Below are 11373 nucleotides of genomic sequence, written 5' to 3' on the forward strand. Positions count from 1 at the left end.
TTGGACAGACCCAGGCTCGCTGCCTCTCCCTGTTTCCAGTCGTTATGCTAAGCTAACAGGCTGCTGGCTGTCATGTTGATCGGACAGACGTGAGAGTTGAATCAATCTTCCCATTTAACTGTTGGCAAGAAAGAGAACGAAACAATTAGCAGCGACGCAGTCTCTCCACTTTCCTTTTAGGCTGTAGACGAACACACATCACAGCTACTGAACAACTCCTTTAAACTAGACTTACAGAGGAAGTCAGGTCATTAATTTAATATATACCATAACTTTTTTTGGTGATGTTATCCAGTTATTTGTGTTCATGGGTGAATGTGAGCCCACTCCCTTAAAGCAGCTTTGGACAAGGGAATTTCAGCTTTTGGCTCTGCAGCCGTTTGTTGTCAGCAAACAAAATCGCTCCCGTAACGGCTAATGAGTGGCATTTTTTTACTTTAGGGGGGGTGGGATGGAGGACATTGCGACGTTGGTAATGGGGGAACGGCAGGGGAGGAGCAGGTTGGGGGTGGCTGGGGGGCGTGCAGTCGCCGAGGCTCGGAGAATCTGCATCACAGCATGCTGCTGTTACCACGGCTACAGGGATACGCGGGCCAAATGGAGGTGCCAGGCCGACAACAGTGAGGCCCAATTAGAGACCCTGGGAGAGGGAAGATAATGAAATCCAGCCCCGGACTGACGTGGGTTAACTAAACAAGTCCACAGTCGTTTAGCGTTAACAAAAAACGACGACCGGGTGGATGTCAGGGCAGGAAAAGTGGTCACAAACCCCTGGACAGACAGATGACTGACGGGTACTGTTTTATGGAAGACTTTTTAATGTTTTTTCATCACTCGTATTTCCTTGATTTGCTTGCTTTACCACAACTTCCCCTCCTTTCACACGTTGCTATTTCCCCCCTTTCTCTCTTTCATTCTCTTCCTCTATCAATCCATTTCAGCTTTTCTCCGTCTGTATCTGACTTTCTCTGACACACACTTCCCCCAATACACTCACACAAACTACAGCTTCAACCTCCGGCCTGGCCGGTGCAGAATGGCCTCAGAATGTGAGAAAGGGACAAGTAGCAGTGTTTACCGAGCACTACTGTCCACACATCCGTTCCCACAATGGCCCCATTGAGGGTGGGCCCAGGTTAAAGCCTATTTAAAAGGCTTGTTTAACACTGAGAAGAGGGGCCGCATACCCGAACTGCAGGGAAGGGAAGGTGGGGGGAGGGAGAGGGATTCACAGCGGGCTCCTCACCCTCCACCCCAGCGTTTTCTTCAAAGCCGAGCTTGTGTTGTGCTGACAATTCACTTTATCTTTTTCTCCTATACTGGAATTTCGCGTTTTAACTTTTTCCTCCGTGTTTTTCTCTTATTTTTTTCCCCCTCACATCGTGTTTGTGTGCACGTGTGAGAGTTCAAGTTGAACGGAGGACAGGGGCCAACGGAAAGGGAGAGGACGGAGAAGAGGGCGGGAGTAGATCGTTTCAGGAGGGAAAAGCAGGATGGATGGGCAGAGGAGAGGAAAGAGAGAGTCAGGACGGCGAGGGAATATTTCCCCCTCCACCCTCCCTCCTTCCCGCGTTTCTCTTCTCCTCATGTGAAGGACAAGCCTTGCGGGGCTGCAGTCTGGCCCAGTGATTGTGTACGGCGCCTCGCGGTGCCTCACACAGGAACCCCATTAATCACTGGAGCAGGTCTCTCACTCCTGGACACAAAGACCCCACACGCCGACTCCACTGCATACACTTGCATACACGCAAACATTATGAATACTTGCATATCTGCTTGCGCATGTCAGGGAAAGAGGGACAGAGAGCAGAGGAGAGGTAGGAGATTCCTAAGCGTTTTCACAGAGGTACACATAATTATTTCTAAAATGTTTTGGCAGCGTTCAGCAGAGAGAACTGAGAAAGGAATGCCAAATAGTTTGGAGTCACACCAAGAGAGCTGTCTCCAATTGGTTTAGCATTTAGTCATAGAGAGAATTTGTTCCTACAACACATCAATCACAGTCCGGATATTTAAAACATTAAAGTGCCCCGATATTGTGATGCCAAAACAGCTTATTTAATATTATTCCCCGTGGTGCAAGAAAAAAACAGTATCTGATCTAATTAAGCAAGAAAGCAAATAGCTAAAGATGACTCTGGTGTCCTGATGAATTAGATATCAGGGTAAAGACTTGCAGGAGATACACATATTATCTCACAAGTTAATCAGGCAATGTTTTCCAGGTCATTTGGTGACGAAATCCCTGCAGCGATTCTATTTCCATTGGTTGCCGAGTCCATGTGTGCACAGTCCGTCTATAGTAGGAGTCGAAGAAAGGACACCACTGAGGTCATCCCCTATATTAAGACTACAGGCGTCTCTTACCCCCAACAAAAATCAGCCTTAGCAATTCATTCACTCCCACACGCAGTTATGAAATAGAACAAAAAAATCATTGGGTCATCGGGGAGAGGATTACACTAAATCCACGAAAAAGAAATTATTAAACAAGTTCATTGTCACTGGCAATACATGTAAATATTGCAGCATTTTTCATTTGGTTTCAATCGGCATAATGAAACAAATGACTCTCTCGCCAACCAATCCGCACATTCATTTCTCAATCGTCCACCATGTTGTTTGTTGTCTAAACACCTGCAGAAACGGTCCTTCTCTGCCTTAACATGCCTTGTAATGTATGCAGCGCATACGCAAACATAACAAGGTAGAAACACAAACAGGAAATTGGACTGATTGAATAGCACAATCTGCAGGTGGAGGAGGGCGAGGAGCAGTAAAATGTGGAGTTGTCTGGCATACGAAGAGACAATCGTCTGTGTGTGTGTGTGTGTGTGTGTGTGTGTGTGTGTGTGTGTGTGTGTGTGTTCTTCCTCCTCCTCCACTCGGCCTCTCAGACATCCCCCTCTCATACCTAATCCCAGCCCAGCCACTATAATTTACTGCCCCATCGGTAACTAGCCATCGACAGGGAGGAGGAAGAGAGGGAGAGATGCAGGAGGCAGGCTGAGGGTCAATGGCTATATCAAGCACATAAACCCCCATGTAATGAGCAATATTTGTGTACCGGGAGGAAGGTCGTCGAGGTGAAATGGAGAGGGAGTTGCACGTCACATGCAGACACAGGACTCTATTAGTCAAGCGCTGTAGAGCTCATGCGTGCTGGGGCTCTCGTGCATGAAACTGAAAATTATGACAGATGCAAATACACGTTCTTCCTTTTCTATAATGTATCATTTATTGTGTAACGCTTTCATTGTTTTCTGTCCGAAGCCCGCACGCGCTGCTGCTGTGTGTGCTCATAAAAGAGATTTCTGATCTTAATGAGACTAATCTAGATAAGCGGAGATGAAAATGCAAACAAAAGCCATACGCCAAAGGGGCCATTTGTTTCCTTTTGAACGCAGGCGTTTACTGTCATGTGCGACAGAAGGAATCATTATCCTAGTTATGTGTTAGTGCATAATCAATGTGTTTATTGTGCTAAAGCAGATACGTTTTTTCTGTCTAAAATCCCGCGTGTGGCGAGGGAGAAATCCAAATGAAGGCCGACACTAAATGTTCACCAATCCTGTCCATACTTCTGTCTTCTAGCTCTGATGTTACGACATCAAAAACACCCAACAAAGTGAATCCAATCAGTGCTGAGCAGCTGACCTCAGCCTGTGTAAACATGTTTTTTAGAAGGAGTCTGAGTGTTTTTTCATGGAAAAGCTGAGCCTTTGTGGAGAGATTAAGGCAGCAGATCGTCACGGTGTTTTTGAGATTTAATGCACATTGTGGCTACTTTAATCATCTCAGTCCTAACGTGACATCACACTGTACCGGCACACTCTACAGATGCATCCAGACTAGCCTTCGGGCCCGTCTCACCCCTCGCTCATCCCTGGTGGTGAAAGCCCCGCTGGGATTGGCCCAACATAAGCCCCTTTCTAACTGATGGGGCTCAGGGACGTGGACTGACAGCATGTGTTTCATGATGATTAAACACCGAGCCAGGAGCCCATCATTGACCAGGCATCACACCTCCAAGTGCTGTTAATCATCTGAACAATACTCTTCCTCCATCTCACGCACGATGGATCCATATGCGAGGGCTATGAATCTATCAACAGTTGTGAGGGTAGCGGCTGTGATTGTGTGGTGGGAATAGGTGTAATGGCAGAGCTAACTGATCTACATCAATGTGCTAATGGTGCCCCGATACTCTAATTAATTAAACTATAAACACTGTCTATTTATTTTAACTTCCTGCAGTCAATTATTCAGTAGATCAGGTCTGTGGTTGCAGGTGTGATGGGGAAGCAACACAAGATGTTGATGTAATCTGACACGTCAGCATTGTTAAACCCTCACAAGCAAATATGTGTCTATTTAAACCTGCATGCTTTTCCTGACATAAGCACACATTCAGGGTCTAGAAGTAGCAGCACGGCAGATGTAATAAAGCTCTTTAAGAGGACACAAACATGAAATAAGCAGCCCGTAAATCTTTTATAATCTAATTACAAGCAATTTGGAAATCCTTTGCAAACCATTTACATGTGTTCTTTTAATTCAGAGCGCTGACGCTAAATAATCTCAGTCGGCATAATCTATTAGAATCTAGCTAGGAGGTGAAACTGGTTTACAAGGAAGCGTCGTTTCTGTCGTTTCTGTCGTTTCTGTCATTTCTAGAACCGTGTGACCCACATCCAGTCTGCAGAATTCAACAACATTGGCTTTTTAGATAAGAGGAGGCATTACAGACTAACATGTTTCCTTTCTGTCTGATTAATGCATCAGTGACAGATGCTGAGGGGATTAGGTCTAGATTAGTATCCTTTCCCCCCCGACTCTGTTTTCCTCTGATGGCCACACTGCCTTTCCAATGGTCCTTTTTAAGAAACCAACTGGATCAGCTTTCTCCGTTTTTGTTGTTTGTTTTTTTTATTTCGCGTTGTTTTTGACAAATACATCTCTGTAGACTATAGATTATTTTTCCACTTTCACACCTCATTTTATACTGAAATGTCCAACTGCTCAGCCAGGTGCTGCTGCACAAAAGACTTTCCTGCTCCGGCACTGTGCTCTTGTTTCCAAGCGTGACTCATCATTGCACCTTTATTAACCTGACTCATCATTCTTGGAGACCATATCGCGGCAGGATACAGGAAGGTATATATATATTCTTTTCTGCCCAAAGCTGGGATGGAGAGTTTCTGGGCGGATTCTGGCGGCTGTTTCGCAACCCAGAGATAAAGCTATCAGCGAAAGGGCCTGTCCTCTATTGTTGAGAAGAACACCCAGACCCTAATGAAGTGCATGTACGCAGCATAAAGGGACCAGGGTGTGCCTCTTCCTCTCAAACCAAAGTAACGCCGGTTTTCTCAGTGTTCCCTGAAACTGCATTCATAAGCAGATGTCTCCTGGCAGGGCCTGCCAGATAATGACAAAGGATTAAGTTGCCCGATTCCCACACCGCCAGCCCAGTGTGTTTGTCAACCCTCTTTAGCCACAATTTATGGGCTCTGCAGAGCTGAGATAGATCGACTATAGGAGCATAAGCCTCAGAGGAATAAAGAGGGGTGCTAATCGGTGGGGAATAATTCCAATTCAGGGCGCTGATTTGGGATTAATGAAAATGCAAATTTACAGAGATGTGATGGAATGATTTCTTGTGTTGATGATGTGTAAATACAAGTTGTTTCATCATGATTATCACAGCAATAGATGTTGTGTAAAAAAGAGTTAGATGAGAAGATTGATACCACTTTGGATAAATTAAGCCTTTTAGCTTAGCTTAGCATAAAGACTGGACACAAGAGGAAACCGTTAGCGTGGCTCTGTCCAAAAGGTTTAAAAAATATTATTATTTCTGATGTTTCCGTAACATACACAGCAGCCCCCACACCGACTCTGAGGCTACACACATCTCTGTTTGCATTTAAAAGAGCATGTTTTGGGTTCCTTTTGGGTTTACTGGCCCCACTGGATCGCATTAGAGAGCAGAAATCCCTGCAAACTAAATTCAGCCACTTTTAGCAGCAAATGCTGCTAAAATCTAGTCAGGTTCAAAATGAAAGAGCTAAGAAAACATGAAAGAAACTCAAATAAACAGAACAATCCCTGTCACAAATAATAACCTGCCATTTGAAATCAAAACATAGACGTGTTGGTTTTATTTCTAAAATACAGAGGCAACTTTGGACGCACACTGCTTATTTCTTGTGGATGATTTGTGTACCAGACTATGGCAGACTATCATTTGTGTGTGTTTTAATGCAGAGTGCTACTGACTCACCCAAAATAACACTGTGTGTTTAGTCATTTTAGGGATAATGCAGCTGGCTGTTAAAGGAGAACAGAGCGGCAAAGCAACCATCAGAGAAGTGTTCTCTCTGGCTCGCGAACAGGAGGCGAGAGGAGGTCACCGTTTTCATCTGGTCAGGCTTGCTTGGCCACGGTGTAATAATCTTACTGTAAAAGAGCACTCGGCAGAGTGGACAGTTGAAATCAGGACACGCACTTCACCCCTCCGGCCGCTTCTACTCACTGCTGGGAGATGTAGTGTGAAATGAAAGATCCACATTTTTTCTCAGCTGTTTACATGTCTTGACTTTGTTGACGTGCATTTATATTCATAACCTCACAATGCATGAATTGTTCCCTTATGCACACACATTACAAGAGGCAACGCTTTCCACCACATTGTATGCGACGAGGAAAGTATCCTGACAATCCCTCTCTTTGTTTGCAGTAAACTAAGGCACTCACCTGTGACTGCAGCGGCGCTGGCAGCCAGCCATAGATGTGTGTGTGTGTGTGTGTGTGTGTGTGTGTGTGTGTGTGTGTGTGTGCGTTTGTGTGCACGTGCGACTAAGTGTACAAAAGACAGAGACAGGGCTAGTCAGGCGCCTGTGCATTGGTGTGCCTATTTCCACACAGTCTGGGCCCCAGAGGAGGATTTTCAGGCCAGATAGGATTAGGCTTCCTCTCTTTACACAACAGTGATGGGGATAAGGAGTCCGCAGAGCTCAGGCGCACTCCAAAGCCCCATTAATACACGGCAGCAGATGAGTACCTTAAACAGCTGAGCCCACTCTTGCCCATGTTTGGTTATCAATGCTCTGCTGCTGTGCCGCTGGTCAATTATGCTCACAACCGGCAATTCCCAGTGGAAAATTCACAGAATGCCCCAATTATCAGGGACATCTTCCTGTTTCTGAGCCGCAGTCGCATTAAAAAAAATCCTTCTGTACCTGTAATCCTGGTTTTCATATCATCCAATCACCTAATAAATGTAGGGAGGACCGTCATTATTTGGTAGATTTGGTTTATTTCATCATTGTGTGGCAACCTGCATGACACACAATACAATAAAATGTATCACGTGTCATTATATCTCTCGATTAGTCTCCCGTTCATGCAATTAATGATAGGAATGCTGTGGATGCCACTGCATTCCTATCATTAATTGCATTTTTCATACTGGAAATATTTCCTGTACACAAATACTAAGTGATTAATGAGCATAAACGGTCTCATGATCCCTGATTATCTAACAAAACCTGCCCGCTTCAAAAGCCCCAGTGGGTACAATGAGACCAGTCCCAGTGCGACCCAGTGGCAGCTTACTGGAGAAGGTTACTTATGTGAAGGGTCCTCCCTGCCCTGCGAGGGCTCAAAGAGCCCTAATCACACTAATACGAGCCACTCAGATATAACTGCAAACTCTCTCTGAGCTCAGCTCAGACCATGCAGACAAGCAGCAGTGTTTCCTCATCAGACACTCTGTTTGCTCCAGTGTCCTGTATCACTTCCATCAGGTCTTTATGGTCACATGCAGTACACTTCTTACTTCATCATTAGTTCTGCATGCACTGATTCATAAGTGCTCTGTCACCAAGGCGAGCTCTCAGCAGAAACTTCCTCCCACTTCCTATTATCACTGTCTTCAGAGCTTCAACATCATCTTTCCCATCTCATCCCAAAGCCTCTTCCTCTTATCTCCTTCATTTGCCGCCTCCTGCAGAGCATATTGATCTGCCCACAATCTGCCAGCTGCACGTCCCACAGACTGCTGCGGCTTAGTGTACAGTACAGGAAGTTAAAGGAGGACAAACTGCTACACTAGACACACACTCTCTACGACAGCGGACCATTTTCTGCACACAGTTAAATCATTTTGATATCGGCGTGAATGTGAGTGAGGATCTCTGTCTTTTGGACAGTTTCATTCTTCCTTTTTTCTTCTCCACTAAACAAAACACACATATACTGTCAGAGGTAGACCTAGAAGCTCAAATTCTGCTTAAAAAAAACAAATATATATATTTTTACAGAGCAAAGCTACGTAGTGTGTGACGTGGAGGGCCTGGGGATGTAGGGGGAAACTGACTGAACTCCGCTCAGTGTAGCGTGGACAGCGACGCACAGAGCTGGTCGGAGCTAACCAGCCATGAGAAGCTACTGTCAGACTCTCTGTTACTCCGCTGGAAAGACACGAAGTCTGGGTACCTGTGTCTGGTCTCCTAAAAATCACATTCTCGTACAACAAAACTGTTTTGTATAATCTGTTTTCAAGAGAGACATTTATTTTTACATTTTCATGATGGTGTTTTTTGTTTTTTAAAACCTCGACACATAAACTTCCCACTTATCTATATTAAGGGCACTTCATTTCCTGCATTGGCAATGAATGTTGGCATTCGACGTGAAAGATTAACACAATTCCTCCAGAGACTGCTATGATGAAACTAATCATTTTTCACTCGGTCATTTTGGTAGAAATTACTTGAATAATTTATATGTATTGCTAACGGATCTTTCAACTGCCTTGAATCAGCCCAAAAAAGTTCAATTTCCTCCGAAGCTAAATCCCAAATGTCATGCTCTCAAATGACTTGCTGGTTTGCAGAGTGCTGATTTGCAGCGTTCCCATTGATTCAAAAGGCGAGGAGAGTGACATGCAGCCAGTCAGATGGCACGGTGCAGAGATTACCGCTCCTCTTGCAGTCTGTTCTGGTGTTTAAGATTAAACAACCAATGGGGAGGACATTATTAACACGGTGGTGCCAGATTGTGGTTGTGTTCAGGGTATAATTTCAGAGCCTCCCTCACCCCTAACACTGATTTGCAAGCCACGCTCTGGATCTAAACGGGCAGAGAAAGGTTGCAACAGCGACGACACCCAATGAAAAGAGGGAGGTCGTAAAAGACGCCTGTTTTCCGACGCCACAGAACGTTTCTCGCTTTTTACTGCATGGGTCTCTGCCACAGAGGTTCGGGGGGGGGGGGGGGGGGGGGGGGATTATTGAGCAGTGAGGTCAGATCACGGTCATAAATATATGGTCCAAAGAGAAAGAGTTGCAACAAAGCCTAAAATTGAGAGCTCATTAAAACTCACAGCTGTGGAGGGATGGCGAATTAGCAGAAGGGAGGAAATTGAGGCTACTTTTACTGTCTGTTGTCTGTTCAGCTCTCAGTGTGCAGCAGACCTGTAGATGGAGGAGGGAGGAGGGGGGGGGGGGGGGGTCAGCTGTATTTAGCAAGGGACGTTTCCTGTGCGTGGGCCTCATGGCGCCGAGTGGGGGACAGGATCCACAATCCAACTTGCTGTCTCCGCAAAACACCCTTTGCCACACACACACACACACACACGCACACACACACACACACACACACACACCCTCTGGCACCGATTCTGCTCTCAATTTCCTGCCTGTAATTCTGGCTGCTGGTCAGAGAAAAAGAAACTTCCTAACAGTGAAAGAGCCCGGAACATCATTCGCTGCTTAGATCACGACTAAATAATCTCGCTTCATGGTGTAAGAGAGATGTTATGCAAGAGCGGAGGAAAACGGGATGGCAAAGAAATGTGAATGAAACAATTAGTGACACTGACTGATGAAAATGTGAAGTATCCAGGAACCAATTATTACCATCATCAAAATGTAGACATATAACTTCGTAAGCTATCAGGACTCAATCTCAACTACTTGTACTCTATTTTCAGTGCAGGCAGATGGATAGCACACAAGGTAAAATACATTTTAGTTGACAATGTCTTTTCACGATTATTGATTTGCACTGAATTATATGATCTATGTCAGATCAATAAAAGGAATCCCTCAAGATGCACAAAGCAAACCTCTCTGCATTTGATTACCAGCTCTGTGCGAAGCCTTTGCAAATGAGTTGGAGCACAGGCTACGCTTAAGTCCAATTTAAAGACTCAATTCAAATGGCCTCTCAGCTATATTTAAATGTGTTGTACCTGGAAAAAAAAAACCCCATCAATTCCTCTTTCATTCATTCACTACCATCAACATAATCAACACTGAATATGTTTTACTATATAGGGACTAATCTAGATTTCAGATTTATCAATATGTAATTTTTCTGACATTAAGGGTCCCACAACGATCGTTTTTGCATCTATAAAATGTGACGCAATGCATTATAGGATTGTTAGCACACAGTCAACAACATGGCATGGACATGTTTTTTGTGCCATTGTAGGACATTTTTATGGCTTTTCAGTGCATTAATATCACACAAATTATTTAGCTTCATACAGTGAACACATGTAAATACTAACCTCAACATTTGCTTTTAAGTACTAAACACATGTAGCTGAGGCTGATGACAGTGTTATTGGTGTTGCAAATATTTGTTCATAAACTAAAGGATTGGACACATTAAACAATAAAAGCCAGATGATCACCAAAGTTATTGCAATTCATCCTGTGGGGAACATGAATGTGTGAATTGAATTTATGGACAATCAATAGCTCCTGAGACATTTCACTAAAAGTCAACCTTGGCGCTCGAGGAAAATTCAGAGGATCATCAACGTCAGTAGGTTTCATCCTCTGTGAATAATTAATTTAATGGCATTTTATATATTTTGTTGTGGTGGACCATCCCAACGACTGACCTACATTACCATCCAAAGAGCAATACTGCTGGCATTACGAGAAAATAAACAACAAAACAAGACAAACAATTAGGAACAATGACCTAAACAAAACACAACACTGTATGTCACGTCGTTTTGATCATTTCATTGACAGAGTTGTTACCACAGTGACACTAACATGATCTTCAGAAGTAGAGCAACAGCATATCATAAGATGTGCTTGCATCAGCAATCTATTGTCAAATCTAATAGCACACATAGAACCAAACATTAGATGGCCACAAGGTGCCCAACCTCTAATTAGCCTGGCCTTTAGTTCTCACCCATGAAAAACAATCTTCGTGAGGACGGCCCTTTAATTAAAAACGTGAGAAACCCTGCGTACACGTGCCGTAAAAGACACATTTATTCCTGCAGTGTCTCTAACTTTATACACCCGTGCTGGCCATCTCCTCACAAACAATTCCTAA

Source organism: Cyclopterus lumpus, chromosome 20 (genome assembly GCF_009769545.1).
Source record: "Cyclopterus lumpus isolate fCycLum1 chromosome 20, fCycLum1.pri, whole genome shotgun sequence".
Lineage (NCBI taxonomy): Eukaryota > Metazoa > Chordata > Actinopteri > Perciformes > Cyclopteridae > Cyclopterus > Cyclopterus lumpus.